General features: G+C 49.0%; 1 protein-coding gene across 6 annotated transcripts in view; it reads right to left on the bottom strand.

The window, feature by feature from the left end:
- CHST11 (carbohydrate sulfotransferase 11) overlaps positions 1-26728 on the bottom strand; it is a 256433-nt gene that overhangs the window by 160297 nt on the left and 69408 nt on the right. The gene's annotated exons all lie outside the window — the stretch shown is intronic.

Below are 26728 nucleotides of genomic sequence, written 5' to 3'. Positions count from 1 at the left end.
AAGATTTTATTTTTAAGCAATCTCTACACCCAGTATGGGGCTTGAACCCACAACCCCGAGACCAAGAGTTGCATACTCTGCCAACTGAGCCACCCAGGCGCCCCAGAAAGCTTTCAATCAGCCGTGCTGCCATCCTGGCCAGAGGGCCCACGTACCCAGGGCTCTCCTCAGAACAGAGGCAGGGGGTTCCAAAACACCATCAGCAAGATCAAGATCGTAGGAAAGAAACTCAAATAGAAAGGTGTGCTCAGAAGCAAAGCTTGATTCCACCTCAACCCAGAAAAAGAAACACAGAGAAGGCACAAAATATATATTTGAATTTGGAAAGACCTCTCAATTCAGGAAAACTTATCTTTAGGTTTATTATACTGCAAGCCGTCTAGCTGACGGAAGCCAGAGTTCGAGGACAAGGAATGTGTGCTGTAGTGGGAAGTCGGTGGGCTGGAGACCAGGAAGCCAGGGTTGGGCTGAGTTCCTAACTAAGGGTGTGACCTTGGTAACACCCCCCCTCTCTTTCTGGGTCTCAATATCCCCATCTTTATTTTTTTAAGATTTTATTTATTTATTTGACAGAGAGAGACACAGTGAGAGAGGGAACACAAGCAGGGGGAGTGGGAGAGGGAGAAGCAGGCTTCCCGCTGAGCAGGGAGCCCGATGCGGGGCTCGATCCCAGGACCCTGGGATCATGACCTGAGCCGAAGGCAGATGCTTAACGACTGAGCCACCCAGGTGCCCCATTATCCCCATTTAATTAGGGGGTTTACTTTATATAAGATCCCTTCCAGCTGCAAAACTCAATACTTCTGCGACTCTCGGCCCACTGTGCCTCCCCTCCACCACCGTGAGGCTCACCAAAATCCCACCGGCAATGCGCTCCACCACTGAAGAGGCCAGTTCTTGAGGCCTCCTCAGAGCAGGGTAACCACAGAAATAAACACAAATGCACCAAAAAATGTAAATGGGTCGTAAGCACTCTCACACTTATGAAGTCAGCAGTGTGAAATGTATAACAAGATTGTCCACAGATCTTTTGTTGACACACAGTTAAAAAAAAAAAAGTCTCTTAAATATAAAAAGGCCCATTTGTTTGGTTCTTGACCAGATGGGTCTTGAGCCGGCCGCATCTGAAAACTTTAGTCCCAGTCATGGCCGGGGGTTGCCTCTTACCAACACACACACATAGGAGGAAAACTGGGATTTCTCACAGAGGTATCCTCTATTCGGCTGGGGTAGCTGGGGGAGGCAGGGGAAGTTGCCCTTGGCATTGACCAGACAATGAACTCATCATCCTGCCTGGCTCAGAAATAGAAATTGAGCGTTAAACATAGCTCACCAGCATCTCCTTGACCAGCATCTCAGACCGAAGTTAGTTGGTTCATAAGAAAGTCAGGAGCGGGGATGCCTACCCAATGTGTAATGATTTACCTATCACCCCAATAATCCCCGCCACTCCACGGTCCCCTGAAAGCGGGTATTGAGCACCTCACATGGGCCGAGCCCTGTCTCCCTACAAGTCCTCCAGATGGGGCTGCATGCCCAACAATGTGAATGTACTTAATGCCACTGAACTGGGCACCTAAAAATGGTTTCAAAAGATAAATTTTATGTTATGTGCATTTTACCACAATGTTTTTTAAAGATACCAAAAAAAAGTTTAGGCTGCAGCCCCAGACATACCTAATCACACTGATGCAAAATAGAAACGCTCAGGCAGTGAGCTATTTCTAGCATGTCCCCAAAATGTCTGGGCCTGATGGTAATAGCCTCTGCCCTGGCCAAAGTAACCACGGTCCTTTGTTCAAGCATCAGGCCTGGAACCTTAGAGTGAATCCACGGCCACTTCCATCCCTCTCCGGGTCTCCGGACTGAGGCCTGGACGGGTGGTTCTCCAATCTGACCACTCCTCAGGACCACCTGGGGTGAGGTCGATGCAGATTCTAGGACATCCCCCTTCCCTGCCCCCCAATCAAGAACCTGATTCAATAAGCCTATCTCAAGACCCAAAGGTCTGCCCTTTTAAAAGCATCCTAGGTGACTTGGGGGGATTTGAGGTGCATGAAAGGGTCAGGGAGCAATGAGAAGGGGGTAGCGAACCCTTGCAGGGGCTCTGGAAACACCCAGAGGCATGTGGCCACAGGGACTGCTGTGCTCTTTCTCGGTTTCAAGGAGGCCCCCGACTTTGAGTCCTTGAACAAGTCAGGGCAAGGCACACAGGGCACTGTTCTCCTGTCTTTCCCACTGCCAGTAGACGGACCATCAGCCAGAACCAGAACGCCCAGATCCCAGGGCCAACTCTCTCTGCACACAGCCTCTTCATCATCAAGCCTCAGACTTCAGCTCTGTAAAATGGGCCGGATGATACCTGCCTTGGCGACCGCCTCAGGCCCTTGAGCAGGGATTCCAGCCCTGCTTCTCCCAACCGTGTGACCACGGGCTCTTCACATTTCACCTCTCTAGACCTCAGCTTCCACATCTTTAAAATGGGAACAAACACAGTATCCAATTCACAGAGTTCTCACCTGCACTACACGGGCAATGCAAACAAAGTGCTCAACCAGCAAGACGCACACACAGAGTTCTTCGGAAGCGTTAACTGTTACTGTATTTATCAACGTGTTGCTTATGGATATGCTTGGGAGGGAACAAATCTAAGAGATGACAGCTTTCACCCTTGTGTTATTGAAACACATACACACACACCCCCTACGCATTCAATGCCACCCACCCTGTGATTACAAATCAAGGCCCTTTGGCGTAGAGGTGACAAGAATGAATTTGAGAAGCCAACCTTTTTATTTCAGATGTGAGTCTCTCCACTCTCTAGGCAAGAGGCCAAGGGATACTTCCATCAATAATTATTGAGCACTGCTGAAGGAGGGAAGGACAAGGGGGCCTTCTGACGAAGAAGGGGCCCCAACCCTGCTGCTTACAGAGCAGACTCCCTCAGCCACATGGTGGCTGGGTGGCTCAGACAGGAAGGCCTGCAGACTGTGCTCCACCTCACCCCACTGAATGCCACACAGAGCGACTCACGGATCTCAGGACACATCCAGGACTTTCTATTCCTTCCCATCGTCAAGCCATTCCCACTTACAGAACTTTCTTTGCTTTCTCAGTTGCCTCAGCCATGAGACCCTCTTCACGCACATTTTACTCGGGCTGTAGCTCAAGCGTCCCTGCCTGAAGGAGGCTTTCTCCAGCACCCCTTTACCCCATTATCCTGTGTGGTTTTCCTCAGAGCACCAGCCCCCTCTCCTTAAGCGTTAAGCTCATGGGTCCCCCTGTCCTCCTCACTGTGACAACAGTGTCTGGCCCATAGCAGATGCTCAGAAAATACTTGCTGACTGAACCCACTTTGGGGGAACATGGAACCCAGGCAGCCCGGGCTCATCCCACGTTATGCTCGTGGTCCTGGAGTCCTTTTCATAGCTGCCCCTTTTAGTCCACCGAGTGGCTGGGTCTGATACTAAAGCCTGCACTGCTGTGAGTCCAGGGGTTACAAGCCCCAAGTTCTAGAATCAGACAAACTTTGGTGTCAGTCTCAAGCCATCCCTTCCTACCATGTGATCCTCAGTGAGCCATGACCTCCTGCCAAAACCAGCCTTGTAGCATTTCAGAGAGCTGAACGACTCCAAGCAAGCATTCGCTCTGTGGGCACACAGTAGGGATTCCATAAATAACGTCTGTCTCTGCAGACAGACTACCAAGTCCACCACCCATGAGCTGTGTGTCCTTGGCCTACTTACCTTTCCTCCCTGCCATTCTCTCATCCCTCAAATGAATGGAAGATAACATCCTAAGCTCACAGGGTGTTGCTCACAGATGAGATAAGGTCATTGGGGGGGGGGGGCAGGGGGGAGCACAGTGCCCAGGGCAGTGCCTGAGCCCTGAACACACAGTGGCCATCAGTAACATCCACACTGTCGCCTTTCCTCCTAAATGCGTGACCTCCTTAAGGGCAAGGACCCACGCATTGCCAGTCTCTATCCCTAACATTGAATGCCCGGCACATTTTTCTGGAAGGAAGGAAAGAAGTGGGCTTCTCTCTGAGGTGCTCCCATGCCTATCACCAGCCAGCTTGATTCCCACTGTGAAACAGAGTGTGGATGAGACACAGAGAAGGCGTGTGGCTTCGGGTTGGCTGCACAGCGCTGCAAAGGCAGGAAGAGACTTTGCTGGGAGTGTGGAGGGTTCACAGATGGTAAAAAAATCCCCAGCTGCTCACACACCGACTAGTGGGAGGGAGAAAGCTTGTTGAATGTTAAAAATGAGTCAACTTTCTCTTAGACAACAAGAACAACAGACAGTGATGGCGAGAGGAATAAACAGGGCGTGGGTGAAGGAGAGAAAGAGGCACCTCCGCTGGACTCTTGTGAAACTTAACCCTCTATGAGCGGTGCTGGGGTGTGTGGGGGGCGGGGGGGTGGAAAGCAGCCATGTGGGGGGAGGGGAGGGAGCCACGGATTCAAGTGAGATCCTCCCCAACGGGCTGGAGCACAGCCTCGCGCACAGATGCTCATTTCTACTCCTCTGACACCACCGGGGGGGAGCAAACTCAGGGTGTGTCAGTTCTGTAGGCTGTCAGATACGTCAAGGCCATTAACCGTTGCTGAGTTTAGCAATTTGGCAGAATGTGGAGTGGGGCTGCTCAGATGGCCAAGCGCTGCCTGCAAAGAGTTTCTTTCGCAACCTCGTCCTTTCCGCCAACTGTAAAACGAGATTATGAAACAGAACCAAGAGTGCAGCACTGAGTGCTGGACCTGGGCAGAGAAAGCTGGGCACCGGGGGCTCCCAGCACAGGGCATACCTGCCCCGCCATCCCCTTCAGTGCTCGCGGCCCCAGGAGCTGCGGCAGGTGGATGGATCATCTCCCCATTTCATGATCTGCTGATCCCAGGCATGAGAGTTCAATTTCCAATCAACCCAGTACATCTGCTGTGACCCAACAGCCCAGGCTGTGTTCCACTTGGAGCTCCGTGTCAGGAAGAAATGGAATCAGACAGCCTTTGAGCTCTTCTCTCAGTTTTAAAGCTAACTGCTCAAGATGGAAAACTGAGAATGTCAGGGAGACCAGTCTGTGAGAGTACTGTCCACAAACCCTGATGACTGTTCCTTGAAAGAAATTCAACAGGTTGTCTTTGCCCTTGTCTTTCATTCAGCATATAAAACATTCTGAAACCCTCAGGAGCCCCATGAATTGAGCTCTACTCTCTAATGAGGTAACTCCAGGAGGGTCCCTATCCCTAGAATTTCTTCCCCCCAGAATAACCAAGTAGACAAGTTCGTTGTGTTTAGATTTATAAACTAGTAGTTTTATTTACGTGTGTGGAATATGGAACCAGACTAGTAGGTTCCAGTCCCAGCCCTGTCACTGGGACCATGGTTACTGAGCCTCCCATTCCCTCAGTTTCTTCATCTGTGTGGGAATAATAGTAATGCTTCCTTCTCGGGGCTGTTGTGGGGATGAAGGAGCTTTCTAAGAGCACTTAAAAGAGTGTGTGGTACCCTTGTAAGTACTTATTAAGGAAATACTTAATAAATGTAGCTACATACATAACACAGCACCGCCTTAAAGATCTACTGACCCACTTTCATTTTAAAGATCTCCAAGGGTGGATTTCAACTTTTATTTTAGAAGAAGAAAGGCAGTATAGAGTACTGGTTAAGAACACAAACTATAAAACCCCATTGCCTGAGACTGACACCCAGCTCTGCCTCTTACTTCCTGTGTGACCTTGGGCAAGTTACTTAACCTCTCTGAGATTCAGTTAGTTTATCTGTAAAATGGAGCTCATACTGCCTTCAGCCTTAAGTGAGTTAACAAATGTGAAACACACAGAAAGTAAGAGCAAAGTGTGACAGTTTGCTGCTATCGTTGTATCTCTAGGGGAGGTCCCATCACCAATTCCCACCACGGGAACATTCGTCAAATGTCAAGATGACATTTGAAGTGCTGGGAAGCAACTAGGTAGCCAGCCATGGGCCACTCTTGCCCCATCCTTGATCTGTTCAAAGTTGCTGACTTATAGCTCATCAGGGAAGGTGTAGCAAGCAGAATTACAACCGGCCCGGCTTGCTGTTCTAGTCCCCTCTGTCCCCAGCCCGTGGCAGGGCTGAGAGCTAAGGGGACAGACAGAAGGACTGATGCACATATAGTGGGGTTCCTCTGGCTGTCCCATGGCGACGGTCAGTGGAGCACCAGCAAGCCACAGAGACAGAGAGCATGGCTCCTCCCCTAGTCAAAGCACCCAAGCATCCACAAGGCGGGAAGGCAAGGAGACCCCAGCCCTGAAGAGCAGCCTGGGCATCCAGCCCACCCCTCTGAATCCTGGTGTGGAAAGACAACAGACAGACTGGTCCTTCCCCATGGTGACCTGCCCTGAGAAGCCTCTACACCTTCCACCCGGCTCCTGGTGAAGCCCCATGCAGACCGGAACCCCGCTCAACACCTCTAGGAGGGACCCAAGGAGAGCTTGGACACGTCTCACTGGGGACAGAATGACACAACATAAGACAATATATTTCAACAGGAGTTGAACTAGAAGAGAGGTGCTGGGGGCACTCCGCAGAGGGAGAGTTTCCTGCAGGAGGGAGCTAGGTCTTGAAGAATACAAGAAAATGGAAAAGGAGGCAGGGAAGGAGGAGTGGTGACCTGCCCTGCACACCCAGGGAACACCTTTCTATCCCAAGAGAAGCCAATCACTGAAAATAAACCTTTCTCTGCCTTCTAAGAAAGGACTGGATTTTCTGCCAGATCTGATTGAATCTCCAAGGGATTCTGTAATTGCACTTCCCTGCCTACCTAAAAATATCCCAGCTTGTCGGTCACCCTCAATCTTGGGTACATTTTGCCTGTTCCATGTGACGTGACCAGTCTGACCCATGTGCCTCAGTTTCCCAAAGGCTCCTGCAGCTTTAATGTGACTGGCTTAAGTGGCTACAATCTCTTATCAGCGTGATAGTACACTTTATTCTTTAGAGATAGTAGCAAATTTTGTCTCTGGAGAATTGGTCCTGATGGAGAACCTCAGATTTAAAGGCATGAGAAGAAAAGTTAATATACATATAGGAACCTGTGTGTATATGTGTGAGAGAGCATACATGTGTGTGTTTACATGTGTACATGTATGTTTAGCCCACCTAATGAGAAGAGCTGCCTTGAGCTGGATACTTAAGACTCTGGGTCTCAGTTCTCTAACTGCAAAGGTATAGGGTTTCTCAAGCTTGGGGTACCGTGGGGCACGGATTCTAAGACTCCATTCTGGTTCAGCACAGAGAAAGGTACTGGGGCCCACTGGTGATGTCTGAGGGGTCACACTCAGGAGAGGTGGGAGGTATGTTTGCTGGTTTCTGGATCAGCCCAAAGGACCCCCCTGACAGTTCTCAGATCCTGAATAATCATCTGAGTCCCAAACAGGGTGGGGGTATTTGAAAATCTCTAAAGGCCTATTAGTTCAAACATTCTGAGCACTGAATTATATAAAGGCCACACTCATGGGTTCAAAGCTGTCCCTTTGCAGCCCCAGTGGCACAGAGGTGAGCCCAGCTGCCTCCCAAAGCAGTCTTTTTGTGGCAATTAGAGAAAAAAACGCTGTTTGTGTTGAGAAGAACCCCACTGAACCCAGTCCCATAAGCTCCCCGCATGCCCATGCAACAGGCCCCAGGATACAAGGGCTCTCCTCGGTGGGGCAGGGGGGTTGGGGACAGAGAAATGGTTCCCCAGAAATTTGGCAGACCCGTTGAGTCACTATAACTTCTGTCAGAGTCTAAAATCATTTCCATTACATGAGACTTTCACTTTATAGACAGACTCCCCTCAACGCAACTTAAAAAGGAAAAGAGAGGGGCGCCTGGGTGGCTCAGTTGGTTAAGAGACTGCCTTCGGCTCAGGTCATGATCCTGGAGTCCCGGGATCGAGCCCCACATCGGGCTCCCTGCTCAGCAGGGAGTCTGCTTCTCCCTCTGACCCTCCCCCCTCTCATGCTCTCTCTCTCTCTATCTCATTCTCTCAAATAAAATAAATAAAATCTTTAAAAAAAAAAAGGAAAAGAGAAAGGGGAATTTTACACAAGTGAAATAATGACTTCTGTGGAATTTAAGATAGTGCTTAGGAGAGGGAACCAAGACAGGAGTGGTTTATGAGGAACACCAAGCCTCAAGACCTGTCTGTGAGAACATTCTAGATTCCCATTACGGCAGTGACATTCAGGCTCAGAGTCATGACATTAATGTCACAGGAAGGTCACAGAAACAGTGAATGGCTTCTGAGCCCTGTTTTTTCTTTCTTTTTTAGATTTATTTATTTGAGAGAGAGAGAGAATCTCAAATAGACTCCCCACTGAGCATGGAGCCCAACATGGGGCTCGATCCCAGGACCCTGAGATCATGACCTAAGCTGAAACCAATAGTCAGACGCTTAACCCACTGAGCCACCCAGGTGCCCCCAAGTCCTGTTCTTCCCATGCTGCAGCAATGGCAACTGGACAGACCATGGTAGGCGGGGTGGGGCAGGGTTGGAGGATCTGGAATGTGGACAGGCCCTAGACAGTGAAGTCAAAAGAAGAGGCACAAGCGAACAAGAATGTGGTCTCCACACTGCCCATCCCACTCCTCCAAGAAACTCGGTCCACACGGGTCTAGCTGTTTCTATCTGGACTTCTCGGCAACCATTCCCATCCCCAGCCCCACCCCCGCAAATTGCACAGCTGGGAGATGGGCTACTGCTGCTCAAGGAGAGAATGATATGCTGTGCTCCTTGGTCTCTCAGAGATCACCTGGGGAGCTGCCCAACCTTAAGGGACTGCCGGGAAGAACAACAAATCATCAACTGTAGAGTACCTTCATTAGCCATTCCCCTGGGCCGTGACATCCTCACGCATTCACTCTGCCTCCCCACCCCAGTCCCTGCTGCCTGCAGATCCCTCCGATGCTGGTGGCAGGGAGTCTTGCGTTCTGAGCCACAGGCAACACACAGTAGGTAATCTACTGAAGTCCCAAAAAATAGGGGCTGTACAGGGCAGTCTGTAGAGTCCCTTCCAGGATGGGAGCTCAGAGGCATCCACAGCTGGTTCTGACCACTGCCACTACTTGCCACCAGGAAGCCCAAATCCCCACCATCAGAGGCCCTCCAGGGGTGAAAGACAAACATCTTATTGGGGGGAAAATAATACATTGGCAAAGGGATAACTGATTCCCATCCTGCACAGTCCCATCCTTAGGCAGACTTGGAGAGAAAATGGGTAAGATTTGATGGGGCTTAACCCAAAAGGCTTGAGCAGTCAGGGGTGACAGGAACAACATCATAAAAATAAGTTAAATCTTTTGCACACCTGCTATTCACTGGGCACTGTGATTCCGACTTCTGAGGTATTATCTCGCTGAATCCCCTCAACAACACTAGGAAGTAAGTACTATTGCCTCTATTTTATAGATAAGGAACTGAGGCACTGGGAGAGTCAGTGACTTGGCCAAAGCAACACACTGTTCATTCCTTCCTTCAAGGTATATTTATTTCACATGTGGCTCCAGGCACTGTACCAGATCGGGAGCCACAGGGTGGCTGAGTGCTGGGATGTTAGGTGTTAACACCCCAGATGGGCCAATCTGCAAAGGGAAACACTGTGTCGGCTGAACCATGAGGACACACAGAGGAGGCTCCCCAGGGGAACCAGGCCTAGCCTGCACTGAGGTGTGCTACTCGTTGGAGCTCCAGGAAAGAGGGGAGGCTGGAGGGAGATCTGGCCCCGCTGGACAGCATTCCTGGAAGATGGGACACCTTCTTCTTGTCTAAGTCAGCCTCGCCTTCAATGCCGCCTCAGTGTCTCCACGTAGTTGGATCTCAGATGACTGTTCTGAGAACTTACTCCACCCACACCTCAGTGGCGGCCCCCTGAATCCCTCCTGCATCGGGCAACCAGGCGCGCATTTGAGAGCACTCTACAAGCTACATTCACCCGCCCGCTGCACGCCCCAGGGTCTGGCAGAGCCTACACTGTGTCCTTCTTGACCCCCAACGCAACACAGCCACCAGAGAGCCCCCTTCCCACGTGCTAACACCCACCAAGAACAAACATCTGCAGCACTGCCACCAGATCCAGAACCAGAACACCATTTTCACTGGGCCACACAGGGCCTAAGACAGGTGGGCTTAGGGCGCCTGGGTGGCTCAGTTGGTTAAGCGACTGCCTTCGGCTCAGGTCATGATCCTGGAGTCCCGGGATCGAGTCCCGCATCGGGCTTCCTGCTCGGCAGGGAGTCTGCTTCGTCCTCAGACCCTATCCCCTCTCAGATGTTCTCTCTCTCTCATTCTCTCTCTCTCAAATAAATAAATAAAATCTTTAAAAAAAAAAAAAAAAGACAGGTGGGCTTATTTGTGGCCAATTAATCACGGAGAAAGTCAAGTTCTGGGTGGTGGAACAAGCTGGAATTAAACGAGTGGAAGAAGAGAGTATTACTAGTGAATAATACGTGCATAAAGCAATGGAGATAATCAAGGTGCATGGAAAGAGGTTTTTAAGCTTGTGATGTGACTTGGGGACTACAAATGCCGGAGAAAGACAAAGACCCCTGGGCTTTTTTAGGAGCACACAGTCCCATGAGGGAGTGTGAAAAGGGTTATAATGGAAGAGATAGTAACTAACACTTTGAGTGTCTAGTTCATGCTAGATGTGGTCTAAATAAATGCTATCAACCCATTTAAACTACACAGCCACCCTCTACAAGGTGGGTTCTCTTACTATCGTGGCCATTTTACAGATGGGGAAACTGAGGCACCAAACTGTTAAGCAAATACACAGTAGAGAGCTAGAAATGCCTCCTGAGCCCATGCTGTGCTTCAAGAAGGTGCCAGGAAGCAGACAAATGTTCAACCACCATGAGTTATCATTTCTCTTCTAATGGAGGTGTGAGAATTCACAAAGCAATGTCCCTCCTCATGCTCAAGCAGGATGTCCAAAGATGGAGCCCTGACACGACTTAGCTGTGTGACCCTGGGTAGGCCAGGTAACCTCTCTGGTCTTCTAGCATCTTCCTCTGTGAGATAAAGCTTGGACTAAATAATGCCCAAAGTCCCCTTGAGCTCTAAAATTCTACAACTAAACCAGGACACAGTAAACTTTCACAATTAATTTGATATCATTGAGAAATATGCAAATGTATCTCTGAATTCTGAACACCCTAAACGTGACCAACTTGCCAAATCATAAGAAAACACAGTTGCTTCAGCCAGAGCAGACTCTTAAAGCCTTCTCTTGGCCAGACAGGCCAAGAGAAGGCTCTGGCCCCTTTGTGGATCCTGCACCGCCTCTTGTCAGAATGACCGAGGAGCAGGGGGAAGATGGCCTCATTCTCCCGTTTTTACAGCGCTGCAGGCGACCCCAAGGGATTCAGAGCCTGAATCCCATGCTGATTTGTTACTTCCAAATGACATCCATCCACCTGAAGCCAGTTCTCCTCGTCCCGCCCACTCTGCCTACCGCCCCCCCCCCGCAACTGGTGTCCCTCTCAAGCCACCCAAGGGGCCACCCTGCAAAGCCCATTCCCGTTGGCGCTGCCAATGGATTCCATTCTGTGTAGATGACAACACAGAGGACTGCCAGGAATACCCCCAGGGCCATGCTCCGTATCAACAGACTTCCTGGAAATAAGGCTCCGAGCAGGGAGGGGAGAAGAAGCACCAGAGACCGAGTGGCATGAGGTACTGAGAGTACATGCTCTAGAGTCCCGCAGATGCGAGTTCAAATCCTTCTCTGACCTCAGCCTCAGTCTCCCCATCTCAAAAATGGGCCTTAAAATGGGACATACCTCATAAGACTACTATGAGGATTAATTAGAAATTGTGTGTGTGACACACAGTGTCTGGCACCAAGCAAACATTTAACAACAAGAAAACAGAAAATTTGGGGCATTGTTTCTGTCAGATTCCAGCACAGTAAAATCATTTCCAATTCAAGCTGCTACTGACCTGTGAATCATTTCTATTTCAAGGTTTAGAAGTCTTTCATTGTGCCGTGGCAGAGACTTGACTTGTCCCCCCCCCCAAAATCTGATCTCACTTTCTTCCACAGGATTAGAAATAAATTAGGGTACTCGGGCATCTACAAGAAAGACCAGAGTTCTCGCCTTCCCTTGCAGGGGTAGGTCACATGACCCAGTTCCAGCCAATGGCATGTGGAGAGCCATCTTGGACCACATAGATAAGGTTAGCACTCTAGGGGCTGCAGAGCAACAACAAAGAAGGAATCTAGGCCTCGGACACCCTGAAGCTACCACAGTAGCCCACAGCAGGGCTGTTGCGAGAGATGAACTTCCATCTTTTGTAAGCCACTGTTATTTGGGAAACCAGTAACAGCAATCAAAAGTGTAACCTAATACACTCGTGTTTTCTCATCCAAACCTCCCAAGTACCAGGTGAGGTTGGTAAAATTCTCTTACTCAGCTCATAGATGGGGGAAAGGACCACAGAGAAGCTAAGTGATCTGTTTGAAGCCACAGAGCCCCAAAGTGTCTCAGCTCCAATTCTAGAAGTCTTTTTCCAGGTTATAGGATACTTCTATTCCAGGCTCTGTCCCCAAGGAACACAGCTGACCACAGCAGAATTCAATTCGCAAAAAATTCAAAGAGTGCCTCCTAGTACCCTGGCATTCGGCTAAGGCTGAGAGACACAGGATGTATAAACTGTGGCCCCTGACTTCAGGGAACTCACGATCTAATAGAAAAATTACAATAAAGGGTCAACACCTTCCGTTAGAATAGTGGTGACAGTTTATGAAAGGTTTCCTTGTTCATTATGGAGTGGCAGAACAAGGACACCAGCTGCAGAAACTAAGCTTGTAGAGGTTAAATAACTCATCCAAGATCACTCAGTAAGTGGGAGAACTGGAACTAAAATCCTAACTTTCCTCTAAATTCAAGTCTGGTGTCTCTTCTGTTACCCAACTATAAAGCACCATAAATTACTGGTGTTGCCTGCTGAGCCATCCCAACCAACCCCTATTTCAAGATGCATTCTTGGTACTGATCCTCGTTTAAGTTTTAATTCACCCCACACAAGGCAGAATTCACAGAAGGCACCATAGGCCCCACCAATGGCTCAACAATTGCTCCACCATGTTGAATTCCTAGATTAACTCTAACAGCTATGCCTTTCTTTGTATGAACAGTGGATAAATTGCAGAGTTGAGTAAAACAACATTAATACAACTGCCCTCTTTTTCCAATAGTAGTTCAGTTTTCTATAGGGCCTTGATGTGCATCCAGATCATTGCTAACCTGGATTATAAACCATTAAACACCCAATCTTGACCTTTAAGACTCTGCTTGACAACTACCCCTTGCCTGCCTCTCCCACTCCATCCTCGACATATCATTCCTCTAACGTGCCAAGCTTATTCCTACTTCTGGGCCTTTATCCTTGGTGGCCCTTAGGACTTCATATGGCTTATCCCTTCACATCCCTTAAGTGTCTGCTAAAAAGTCTCTTCTTCAGGGAAGCCTTCCTCAACCATCCCTTCCAAAATTGCTTTCCCAATCTTTGTTCCCTAACCTTGGTTTAATCGTTTTCTTCATTACCCAAAATCATGTTTTTCCCAGGCATGTGTTTATTTACTGACAATATGTCCCATCAGAATGGAAGTCCCATGAAAGCAAGGGCTCTGTTTAGTTCATAGCTGTATCTCTAGCGTCTGGAACAGAGCCTAGCACATAGTGAGTACTCAATAAGTATCGGAAAAATAAGTGAATAAATTAATTTGTTCAACACTTACTATGGGCCAAGTACTGTGCAAGGCTCTGAAAACACAGAGATTTAAAAACAAACCAACAAGCCAAGATAATGTTCCTAGCTGTGAGTTCACAGCTGAGAGAGGGAGATGCCTACAGAGGTAGCCAAGGCCAACAGTGTTGGAAGAGAGAATACTCACGGTGTTCTGGAAGCACAGAAGAGGGAGCGCTGCCCCACCCCCACCCTACTACTTGACACTGAGGAACCACAAGCCCTGCCCTGCCGGAGACCAGGGTTCCACACTGACACCAGATGGAGAACTTAATCGCATCATTTCTTTATGCTGGGTATGTGACTCTTCTGCTCAGGGAGCAGTCAGAACCCACATAGAAGCTTAAAACCATTAAAAAATATTTTTTCCATTTTTAAATTGAGATGTAATTGACATACAACATTATGTTAGTTTCAGTCATACAACATAACGACTCAGTATTTGTAGATGTAGTGAAATGAGCACCACAATAAGTCTGGTTAACATCCGGAGCGCCTGGGGGGCTCAGTCGGTTAAACGTCTGCCTTTGCCTCAGGTCATGATCCCGGGGTCCTGGGATCGAGCCCCACATCAGGCTCCCTGCTCAGCGGGGAGCCTGCTTCTCCCTCTCCCTCTGCTTGCCGCTCTGCCTACTTGTGCTCTCTCTCTGTCAAATACTGAAATAAAATCTTAAAAAAAAAAAAAAAAGTCTGGTTAACATCCATCACCACAAAGAGCTACAAGTCTTTTTTCTTGTGATGAGAACTTTTAGGATCTACTCTCTTAGCAACTTCCAAATCCACAATACAGTATTATTAACTATAGTCGCCATGTTGTGCGTGAGATGCCCAAGACTTGTTTTTTATCTGCAAGTCTGCACCTTTTAACCACCTTCCCGCATTGCGCACACCCCCCACCCCACCTCCGGCAACCACTTAGAACAATTTCTGAAAAGTCTCTGTTAGAGATGCTCCTGGTGCCTGAGGACTCGGAATGAAGAGTTTCTGTGTAAAGAAAGGATGACGGCACAATGGGATTAATTTTACATACTTTGGGAAGGGAATGGTGGCAGAGAGGGACGGGCATGACAGCCCCCAATTTGCAGGTGGAGGGATTGGGTGCTTTGTTTCCAGAAGCCTCACTCAGATGCAAAGGCTTCAGGAGTCCTGGTGGCCCCAGTCTGGCAGGCCCACCAGCTGCAACATGTCAGTCCTTCCCTTTATTTACTGAGGCTGCTGAGAAAGACTAAAAGGCGGAGGGAGACTGAAATATTGATGAGGGACAGTAATTGCACATCCCCGTGACAGGATAGGAGCCGCGGCTGCCGCTGCCGGGGAAGGTTCTCTCGGCACGTCGATGCTGGTCCTTCCCTGGCTTCAGATGCAAGTGCGTGTGGAGCCAGCTCTGGGCCTGTGCACAGGCGGTCCCACCCCAGAAACACCCTCCCTACTCTCTTGCCCCTCCACCTGTCCCCCACCCCCCAAGTCGACGCCACCTCCCCCATGGAGGCTTCTCTGACTGCCACAGCCTGTGCTGGCTTGGAACCACAGAAAACCTGCAATGTGAGAGCCAGCAGGAAGTTTTGAGATCAAGCAGTCCAGTTCCCACATTCTCTGGGAGACAAACCCAACGTCCATGAGGCGGAGTGACCTGGCTTCCATGTCCCTCTCACACGGCTTTCCTCCCACCGTGCTCACTGCTCCTTCTAGGGAAAGGTCCACCCTGCCTCCCTACTGGCTGCTTCAGTTCACTCAGAGAACATTGCTTCCTCAGCGAGCTTCCTTCAAGGTTGAGCTCTGCCCCCTCGACCATCTTATCCCTACAAATCCTCCTCCTCCCAATGCTCGCCATGCCGGCCTGATCACCCACATCCCCACTTCAGATCCTTCAACAGCCCCCCACTCCTAGTCTGGGACCGAGTCCAAAGTCCTCAGCAGGGCTGTAAGCCTTCCATGAGCTGGCTAGTCCAGCCTCAGGGGTCTCTGCTGTGCATGAGCCCCACCCCCCTCTCTGCCCACTCCTGCCTTACAGCTGTCTCCCCTATTGTGGGCGAGCTTGCGTTCCCCAAAAAGATACGTTCAAGTCCTAACTGCTGGGGGCCCATTAACGTGACCTTATTTGGAAAGAAGGTCTTGACAAATGTAATCAAGTTCAGAGGAGGTCATACAGGAGTAGGGTGGGCCCTAATCCCTTGACTGGCATTCTTATAAGAGAGAAATCTGGATGCAAGACATGCCGAGAAGATGGAACACACAGGGAGAATGTCACGTGAAGACAGAGGCAGAGATTGGAGGGATGCATCTACGAGCCAAGGAATGCCAAGGATTGCCAGCAATTGGCAGAAACTAGGAAAGAGGTAGTGGAAAGATTCTCCCCTAGAGCCTCCAGAAGGAATGGACCCTCGATTTCAGACTTCTAGCCTCCAGAACTGTGACAGAATAAATTTCTGTTGTGTCAAGCCATCTAGTTTGTGGAAATCTGTTCCGGCAGCCCTAGGAAACTAACCTTCCCAACACCCGAACTCTAGGACCCTGGAGAACCTTCCTTCTAGCTGTCATATAATCTCTCAGCTGGAGCGATGGAAAAGAGAGGCTTTGGAAGTGAGCCTGGCTTCTAATCTTAGCTCCGGTGCTTCCCGGCTGAGTCACCTGGAATAGGATCCTTGAGGTCTGTGAGCCTTGGTTTCCCCGCTGTAAAATGGGGCACCATGCTATCTTGAGTAATATGGATAATACACTTAACTAATTTGCATAGAATAGAAGATAAATAAGCATCGCTGCTATTACTATGACTCCTCTTTCTGGGAGGTCTTTCTTGTCCTTCCAAGGCTCATCCCAGGAATGTCCTCCACACACTGCACCTCTAAGATCCCAATGAGTGGAGCCACCCCTGCCAAGTGTTCCAGGATCTGCCTTCCCCCTCTGGGTCCCAGTAATCCCTTCTCCCTGGGGCAGGGCTTCTTTCTGCCCAGCAGGCTCCCCCTGCCCAGAGAGCAGCAGGGAGATTGGACCTCCCCAGAGACCTCCTTTGTGTGCCTGCTAGCCGCCAACCTGTTGCTTTTAAAGCCAGGCCCCTCGCCAGCTCCATCTGCCTCAGGGACAAGCTGTTTAATGGAGCGAGAGTTGGCTCCAGGGAAGACAATGAATTTTAATGCTTCCGGACACAGTAGTCAGATAGAACCCAGCCTTCCAGGCATGGTCCTGAGGGGCTTAGACATTGTGGGGCCCGACCGCCGCCTCCACACCTGAGCTCCAGGTGGCTGGGTGACTTGTCCAAGGTCCCACAGCTGGCTAGTGGCAGTTAATTCCAAAACTAGGATCAGCTGTCACTCTGACAAAGGACAGCATCGTCGATAAAACTTCAAAATATGCAGAGAGGAAGACAGGAAGTGAGAGGGAAGGAGGACAAGGGAGAGGTGTGTACCACCAGTCTAGAAAGTGAGCAAAAGATTTCTTTCTGGGTCATTCCAGATTAGTGGAATTCAACCCTTAAGTCTAAAAAGTGAAAACCCTATTACAGAAATATATCTCCCTCTCCTAGGGGTCAAGTCCTCCTTACCCTACTAATCTTCACTCCCCATTCTTCCACAGATACTCCTTTCCATGGGGTCCCCTAAAAGAGAGACAATGACCCTAATATAGTGATATCAAAGGAACAGCTTCCCTACCCTCCTCCCGAGAGTAAGCTGCAAGGTGAGCAGAACCTTGATTATGACCTGCATCCCTAACGTGGCTGGGATTGGAGTTTCCTACCCCAAATGCTTAGCATGAACAAAACACATTGGCTGGGAACCTGAGACAGCCCCATGATGACACTGAACACTATGTGCCTAACACAACATTGAATGAACAAACACTGTAGCTGAGCCCCGAAAAAGAAGAAGACAGCCAAGCAAAGACCCAGGGGAAGCACGGGGCAGATGGGACAGGAAGGCCCTGGGGCAGGGACAAACTCAGTGTTCACATCTTTTTTTTTTTATTATTTATTTGACAGAGAAAGAGAGACAGCGAGAGAGGGAACACAAGCGGGGGAGTGGGAGAGGGAGAAGCAGGCTTCCCGCCGAGCAGGGAGACTGATTCGAGGCTCGATCCCAGGACCCTGGGATTATGACCCGAGCCAAAGGCAGACACTTAACGACTGAGCCACCCAGGTGCCCCTCAGTGTTCATATCTTGTCTCACCAAAACGGCATCTAGTCTTAGGCCTGGTGAGCCAGGGTATGGTCCCTGGACCACCAGCATTGGCATCAATCAGGAGCTTTTCAGAAATGCAGAATCTCAGCCCAGCCCCAGCCCCACTCAATCTGGTTCTGCATTTTAATGAGATTACCTGCTGATTCGTATACACCTGGAAGTTCGAGAAACTGGTCTACAGCACTCGAAAAATGCTTGTCAAATGAATGAATGAACGAAATCCCTGCTTTCAAATTTCCACCTTCAACTGCACCCCTCTCAGCACCCAGACAGCCTCCCCATCCCTGGCAGGGGGCAGGGTGTCAATTTCACACCCTGTAAAGCAGGCTGACTGACGACTGTCCCACAACGTGAGAGTGGACCACCAGCCCACTTCAGGGTCAAATCACCCAACAGCTGTTCCACATTGAGTCTTTCACAGCCCCGATCTGCCTCCACTCTGCCCTCCCCACCAGCCTCACACAGAGCTGGGATTCCATAACTGGTCCCCAAATGGCTATCAAACCCACACAGCTTAGCTAAAAATACCCTTCACACTTGTTGTGAAATCACCTCGAGGAATCTGACAGCTGTAATTAACAAAATATGTAAATCCAGCCTTCCCTTAGACAGGGTGCCCAGCGAGGTTATGTTGGCACAGCGCAGGCCAGGAAAGGAGGGGTGAGTCATGTCCCTTCTTCCTGCGAGACCTCAAAGGGACTGAAAGTGGGTAATTCCAGGAACACGAGCAAGGCTTTCGTGGCGTGGGGCTGAACGACTTCTAACAATCTACAACCAGCACATGCTTACAAAAGCAAGTAGACACTAGATAGGTGTCCTCCCTCCTCCCAGCCCCGTGGAATCCCACTGTCAGCCTTTGGAGAGGTTAACACCTACACGTGGGTCTAGGAGGTGTCGGTCTGACCCCGCCCCTCCTCTGGGTCTCAATGTGACAATATCTTGGCGCAGCATGCAATTGCGCGTTACTCTTTCCCCCTGAAAGTCTGTCGGGAAATCACATTTGTAAAACCAGGAACTGTTTTCCTTTCTTAAGAGAGCTCTTGCAGTCTGGGAGGAAATGCTAGTGAATCCCAACCCACACTTCAAGGTAGTAGAGTAGGTCGCCTTTGAAATAAGGCCAAAGCCTGAAAATTGCTGAAAACTAAGCTGTCATAGGTCTCAAATGGGGGTTGTCGGCACTCACCTATTTTCCTCTTTATCCGGACTATTAGAAGGATGAAGGAAATAACAGAAGGAGAGCTTTAGCAAAGTCTGGGGGCGGGGGTTCGTAGTTAACCTGTGGCCGGCCAGCCAGCCAACACAGGTCATGCCAACACCATGTCGATAGGAGCTCCAGGGGCTGCACCATCCAGGCAAGAGCAGTGACGTCATTAAAGTGGCCCGAAGACACTCTCTGCCTCCTTCATCCTTTGATTCCCCCCCGCATATTCACCCCACATCACCACCAATGCGATGAGGGGGTCTGATGTCCCCCTTTTGCTCCCTACTCTAATTTCAGGTGGGGAAAGTTCTGGTAGCATAACAATGCTATGCATTATCACCCACGTTGGCAAGCAAGAGGTTTCTATTCCATTTCTGACCCCTTATGACAGCGACTGGCAAACAAAGGCCTACGGGACCAATCCTCCCCACCGCCTGCTTTTGTGAACAGTTTGACTGGAAGACAGCCACACCTATTCATGCACTTTTCACCTGTGGATGCATTTGCTCTACAACTGACAGCATATGGCCCCCCAAAGCCCTAAGATGTTTCCTACTTGGCCCTTTAAGAAAAAGTCTGCCAATCCTGCCTTAGAAGAACTAGGCGATGCTCACAGCAGAGTAAAAGTACAACGTCTTTTCCATTCTGCTTAAAGAAAGATCAAAATATTTGGCTAGTGACCGACCCTCCAGATCTTGATCTCTAACTTAAAGCACGTCTGACTTTCTAACACCAAAGGACGGACCAAGTGGGATGATGCCAGCTGACCCAGGAAAGAACACAACAAATAACAAAGAACAAGCCCTGCCCCTCTGCTGTGGGCTGCAAGTTCTAGCTAAGAAAAGCCCGAAGGAACTGGGACTTCCACCAATGTTCCCTTGGGTATCAGCTCAGAACTGCTGAGGGGGTGCCTTCTAATTCGGTTTCCCAAAGAGTCCGAAGGGGTCAGGGAGGGATCAACTCTGATTCCCGGTGTGCACTATGCAGCCTGCTGAGTTATTATGGCCTCTTCACTGTCTCAGCTCTTCCAGGCATTTCTTCTAGCGGAGGGGAGTCCTCATTTCAAAACACAGTCTGGGGGCACCTGGGTGGCCCAGTCGGTTGAGCTCGGGTCATGATCCCAGGGTCCTGGGATTGAGTCCCGTATCGGGCTCCCTGCTCAGCAGGGAGTCGGCTTCTCCTTCTCCCTCGCTCTGTCCTTTCCCTGACTCGTGCTCTCTCTCTCTCTCTCAAATAAATAAATAAAATCTTAAAAAAAAAAAAAAAACCCCACAGTGTAGGGCTTTCAGCTCTTCATCACTCTCTCCGTCAACTGGATAGACAGAGGAGCTTAGGCTTCTCCATCACAGGGAGTCCTCAGAACAGAATCATCCATCTCCTCACATCTATTCCTCCTCTGCCTTTGCTTTTCCTCTCTGGACCTCTGATGAAGTGGAATTGGATAAATCACTTACGATCTTTTTTTATTTTTTTAAAGAAACTGACACCTGGATATAAAATCTGCAAAAATTCTAAAGATGATACAGAAATATCCCCCCAAACAGTTCTTGCCTTCTGTCCCCGACAATGGCCCCAATTTTGGCATCTTCGTTTATTATGTATTTTCCACCTGCCAGAGGAGTATGATAAGTCTGGATGGCGGTGTGAGCAATTTGCCTGGGGAGTATGTAAAGAAGGAAACTGACCTCATAAGGAAGGAATTTTGCAGTAGACATCCCAGTCACCCCATCCTCCCCACCTCGCTCACCACAGCCAGTCCTCATCCCGAGCCCACACGGGACTTCACAGCTCAAATGAAGTGCAGTGAATCTGCACATTGGGAGCACTTGTTTTCTCTTCTGGATGCTTTATCGCAATCATGTTTTGATTTCCTTTCTTCCCACCTCATTTATCACTGTGGTTGGTATCTGTTTGGTTGAGAAAACCAACCGTTCTACTGAGAAAGACAAGGTCAGTTTATGATGTCTGGAGTGTAGGGCAGACACGAAGGAAGGCAGTTGGAAGAACTGCATAATTTTGATGATAGTGGGGCTAGTTAACTTGGCTGTAAAGGCAGTTTGGGTGTCTGAAAAATAACTCATTCTCCTTGGAAAGTCTTGCCCTTTTGGACACTCTTGGTTGCCCATCCAACAGCCATCCTTCATCACTGACAGCTGCCTGACTGTGTTCAGAGACACAGAGGGCGCAGCTCTAAAGAATGACACACGAATGGTCTACGCCAGTTCCAACATGTTCACCACGTGCCCCACTCCTTTGTTCACTCCCCCACCTCTCCTGCAGCTAGAAAAAGCCAATGTGACCCAGTTCTGCACCAGGAGGTGTGAGAAGACCCCTGGGAAGGATCTGGGGCAGAACCTGGCACAGAGTAAGCCCTCAATAAACTTTAAGTATTATTATTGCTATTATCATCATTACTACAATTCATTTTAATAGAACCTTTCCTTTCCTTTTCTCTCTCCTTTTTTCCCTGCATCCCTCTGGTGGTGAGCCAACGCTGGTTTGGATTCATTCATAAGAGTTGATTGTCAGGGCGCCTGGGTGGCTCAGTCCATTAAGCGTCTGCCTTCGGTTCAGGTCATTATCTCCAGGTCCTAGGATAGAGCCCCACATCAGGCTCTCTGCTCAGCAGGGAGCCTGCTTCTCCCTCTCCCTCTGCCTGCCACCCTGCCTACTTGTGCTCACTCTCTCTATCAAATAAAGAAATAAAATCTTTTAAAAAAAAAGAGTTGATTGTATGTGTCTCTTCCCAACAATGAATTCAGTGATATCACGTAGGTAACTCGAAATCAGCCACGATGGGGATATTTACACCATGGAAATTGGCAAATGCTACAAATCAGGACTTTTCCCCCCAGAGAGCTAATAGTTAAATATTTACCAGCATGCTATTTCTACATGCCTCCCCCCCAACACCTTCCCCTCCTTCCAGCTATCCATCTCCCTATTACAACCAGTGAGTACCTATTGTATGCAGGGCATTATGTTGGGTTCTCTTTGAGAACTCCAAGGTGAGTAAATCATTGCACAACCTTCAATGAGTTCATAGTCTAGCAATAAATTTGTATCTGTGAAGACACATTTGGCTGCAGGTAACAGAAAACCCAACCAGCAATGTTCACTTAAGAAGGTCTGGAGGGAGGCATCTGTCTGGCCACCTGGCAGAGTCAAGGATCCCAATCATTCTTGTCAACCACTCTTTGCAGATTGACTTTTCTCCTCATGCTCATCATCCCATGTGTACAAGAGAGCTGCTATAGTTCTAGGTATCAAGACTGCATTTAAGGGCGCCTGGGTGGCTCAGATGGTTAAGCGTCTGCCTTCGGCTCAGGTCATGATCCCAGGGTCCTGGAATCGAGTCCCGCATCGGGCTCCCTGCTCCTTGGGAGCCTGCTTCTCTCTCTCTCTCTCTCTCTCTCTCATGAATAAAAAAAAAAAAAAAAAAAAAATACTGCATTTAAAAGCAAGAAGCAGGGGCAAGGCCTTTTTCTTCTTACTGAGGAAGAAAATCATTTAATCCTCCTAACAAATTCATGAGGTAGCTCCTAGAGCGATTCTCATTTTACAAATAGGGACATTGAGGCCCAAAAAGATTAAATAATGTGCTCAAGGCCACACAGCCAGAATATAAATCCAAGCATTCTCCAGGGCCTGTGCACAGGGCCAGATATATCATAACTAGAGATGCGTGCTCTGGGGAACAAAACCACACCATCGACTGCTCCATTACACGGCCTTGTACTACCCTCCACTGTCACGTGCACCCACCTTCCAGCCCAAGAGGTTTTTTGTTTTTTTTTTTTTCAAGATTTTATTTATTTATTCATGAGAGAGAGAGAGAGAGAGAGGCAGAGGGAGAAGCAGACTTCCCGCAGAGCAGGGAGCCCGATGCGGGACTCGATCCCAGGACTCCGGGACCATGACCTGAGCCCAAGGCAGACGCTTAACCATCTGAGCCACCCAGGCGCCCCCAAGCCCAAGAGGTTTTGTTGCTCAGGAATGGAAATCCCGTTTCCTCATTCTTCTATGACCCCCGCCGCCAATCATGAACAAAATATCAGGTGCTTGGACTTGTTAACTGACACACACCTATCGCAGCCCTAAGACTATCCAACCTGAACAGAAAACCCTACCAGTCCTGGCGCCAGCAAGCCTGCGTTGGGCACCTTCCTGTTCCAATTACCCACTCGAAAACCTGGAGACTCAGGTTCCAATCCACTTGGCAAGCAGACCATCTTCTTGGACTATCTGCCTATAACTGCTCACCCCCCCCCCCTTTCTGGGGCTGCTTTCCTTTGTACTGTGCTCGCTGCTTGGGAAGATCTTATGATCTGTACCCTCTCAATTGTTCCCCCATCACAGAAAGTTCCAACCCCAACTGGCATCCCCACCATAAACTGCCGGTATTCCTCCCCAGATGCATCAAGAGGAAAAACATTAGTATTTGGTAGAGTGAGCCAAAAGACTTTTGATTACGCTATTATTAATAATTTTTTTTTTAAACAGAAAAAGTAAAGTCTCTACTTGGTTCTCCGGTGTCTCTACAACATAGGCCAGAATCAGAAATCCTGCTCTGCAAAGAAAGTCATCTGGTTTGGAAATCTAAGTACCACTTAACTAGTGCTTTGGAGGACACGGTTGCAAAAGGCACAGCCTGGGGCTGTATCTGTCATGGCAAGTCTGGGCTCACACCCTGAGCAGGTGCCAACTACCCAAAGGGAACACGGCTGGTCCTACCACCGCTTCTGTCTTGACTTTTGCTTTTGGACTTTTTGTTTTCCTTTGTTTTGTTCTGTCCTAAAGAGAAAAGAGATAGAAAGACCGAAGTAGCTGCAGGAACCTACAGGAGCCTGACATGATGGAACTTTTCCTTCCACCCTGGAAAGAAAGATCATCAGGGGCTGCACACACCCCTTTCTGGGGGCTCCACTTCAATTCCGTTTTCAATATGTGTTGAATCAAATCCCAGAGCTTTCTAAATGGACACTCTGGATTGCTCAGGGTGCCCCTCATATGCGAGCTAAGAACTTGGGAAGGAAAGCTAAACCTCTTAGGGTCCCTGAAAAATGGGAACTATTGAGAAATAATACTGACCACTTAGGGTTCCACGAGCTCCAGCAAGTCACACCATGGCTCCCCATCTCTGGTGCAACAGCTACATGCATGCTTGGGCTCTGGAGCCAGAACAGCCGGCTTGGAATCCTGCCTCTGTCATTTACTAAGTATGATCTTGGGTGACTTTCTTAACTTTTATGTGTCTCAGCATCCTGAGTTCTTCTATCCCCCTTCAGAGCACCAGTAAGAGGAATAAATCCATAAATTTTACACACAAGATACTCAAAAGAGAACTGACACAGTTCTGTTTGTAATTAGGGTTACTCTATTATTGCTATTATCTGCCTCACCAGATCTTGCATGAACTATGGAAAATAACAAATTTAGGACATAGAGTTTCCATTCAATAAATATTAGTTTACCTCTCAAAAAAAAAGAAGTTAAAAGATTAATGATCAAGTATCTTCATATCCATTTTGTTCTATAGTTAAGGGTGCTCAGCCAGGATTTGTGCCCCATTCTGGGGGATTCTTGCCTTCCACAGAGATGATCCAAGCAAAAAAGACCACTGCGTATCCCTCCTGGGGGCCTCCCACTTCTCAGAACAAGGATACCACACCTGCTGGATCTCAGAGCAACACCTCCCCATTTTTCAGCTTCAGGCAAAATGACAGTACACGGCTAAACCACACAGTTGCTGTGGGAAGACCAATAACCACCCAATAGAAATTTACTGTAAGTGATTAAAATGGGGGTGAGTAGAAATGACCTCATGATTATTTTAAGAAACCAAAAAGAAAAGCAACTGATCCGTTACCTCCAGAGAAGGATTCTGACCACCACAGCTCATTATTTCCAGCTCAAACTTACGGTTTCGACAACACCAAAAGAAATTGTGTCCCTTACCCTCACTTCTCCCTACCAATCTGTTAATCTCTCTGCGTTGACATGGGGCACAGTCCCTCTGGTTTAACGAGGCTCATTATTTTCGGAGAAACCTGCCCAGGGAGGCTAGCTGGCCAGCACCTTCTTTAGAACCAGGAAGGTTCTCTTCAGAAATCCTACTTGCGGGGGCGCCTGGGTGGCTCAGTTGGTTGAGCGACTGCCTTCGGCTCAGGTCATGATCCTGGAGTCCCAGGATCGAGTCCCGCGTCGGGCTCTCTGCTCGGCGGGGGGTCTGCTTCTCCCTCTGACCCTCTTCCCTCTTGTGCTGTCTCTCATTCTCTCTCTCAAATAAATAAAATCTTTAAAAAAAAAAAAAAAAAAAAAAGAAATCCTACTTGCGGACGTTAATCAATTCTTCTCATACTTCTCAACTGGTGCCAGAAGTAACTAAAGGAAGAATATCGATAACCAGCCCCTTGGGTGGAATCTGTCGGTTACTGGGGCGGGGGAAGGGAGGCCGGGGAGGAGGTGGGAGGGGGCAGGGAAAAGTATAAAGTGACTTCAGTGATTGTCACTCTGTGCTTCAGGATGCCACTGACAGATCAAGTACATCAGGCAGGGCTCAGCCAAATGTGTTCATTTCCCCTGACTCAGACTTCCAGGCTCCTGTAAGACTGAGCCAACTCCAGGCTAGGGAGGAGGAAAGGGGGTGGGGGGCCTTGCCATATCCTCAGAAGAACACATTTTAAAGGCATTTAAGGTTAGAAAAGATCACCACTCCCGGGGTGCCTGGGTGGCTCTGTCGGTTAAGTGTCCGACTCTTGGTTTCGGTGCAGGTCATGATCTCGGGGTCCTGGGATCCGAGCCCCGAATGGGGCCCACCATCAGCGCAGAGTCTGCTTGTCCCTCTCACTCCCCCTCTGCCCCCCCTCAACTCGCATGCATTCTCTCTCTCTAAAATAAATAAATGAATGAATCTGGAAGGAAGGAAGGAAGGAAGGAAGGAAGGAAGGAAGGAAGGAGGAAAGGACAAACAAACCACCATTCTTCTTCTCCCATTCACACACAAAACTCACGAAATAGGACATGTTGACAAAATACCTGTCCTGCTCATGTAAAAGCTGGGAACCCACCTCGTGTTCCTCCCCTACCCAGCCAACCCCTCTTTGTCCATGAGGACCTCTCAGAGACAACGCCAAACTCAACTTTCTGCAGGGCAACAACCCTTCTGTGCTCCCAGAATGTTCTCAAGGGAACTTAGGTCTCCTCTTACCCCCTTCCCTGCCATTGGATCTGAAGAATTGAATTTATTTTTTGAATAGGTGATGAAGCCATACAGTACCCTCCCCAAGGCCCCCCAAAGGCATGAAAGGTTACATACAATGAAAATATGCCTTCCGTTCTCCCCCACAGCTTCCCAAGGCAGCCGCAGTCTCTCCACAGATGCTCACAGAACATACACTGGGCGCTGGAAGCCAGTCTCTCCACAGATGCTCACAGAACATACACTGGGCGCTGGAAGCCAGTCTCTCCACAGATGCTCACAGAACATACACTGGGCGCTGGAAGCCAGTCTCTCCACAGATGCTCACAGAACATACACTGGGCGCTGGAAGCCCGCTGCCAGCCCTGGGCTGCAAACCTTCT

Source organism: Leptonychotes weddellii, chromosome 5, assembly GCF_054177405.1.
Source record: "Leptonychotes weddellii isolate Sample4059 chromosome 5, ASM5417740v2, whole genome shotgun sequence".
NCBI classification, from domain to species: Eukaryota; Metazoa; Chordata; class Mammalia; order Carnivora; family Phocidae; genus Leptonychotes; species Leptonychotes weddellii.
Note: the sequence above shows the minus strand (reverse complement) of the source record. Positions and strands in the feature narration are given on the sequence as shown.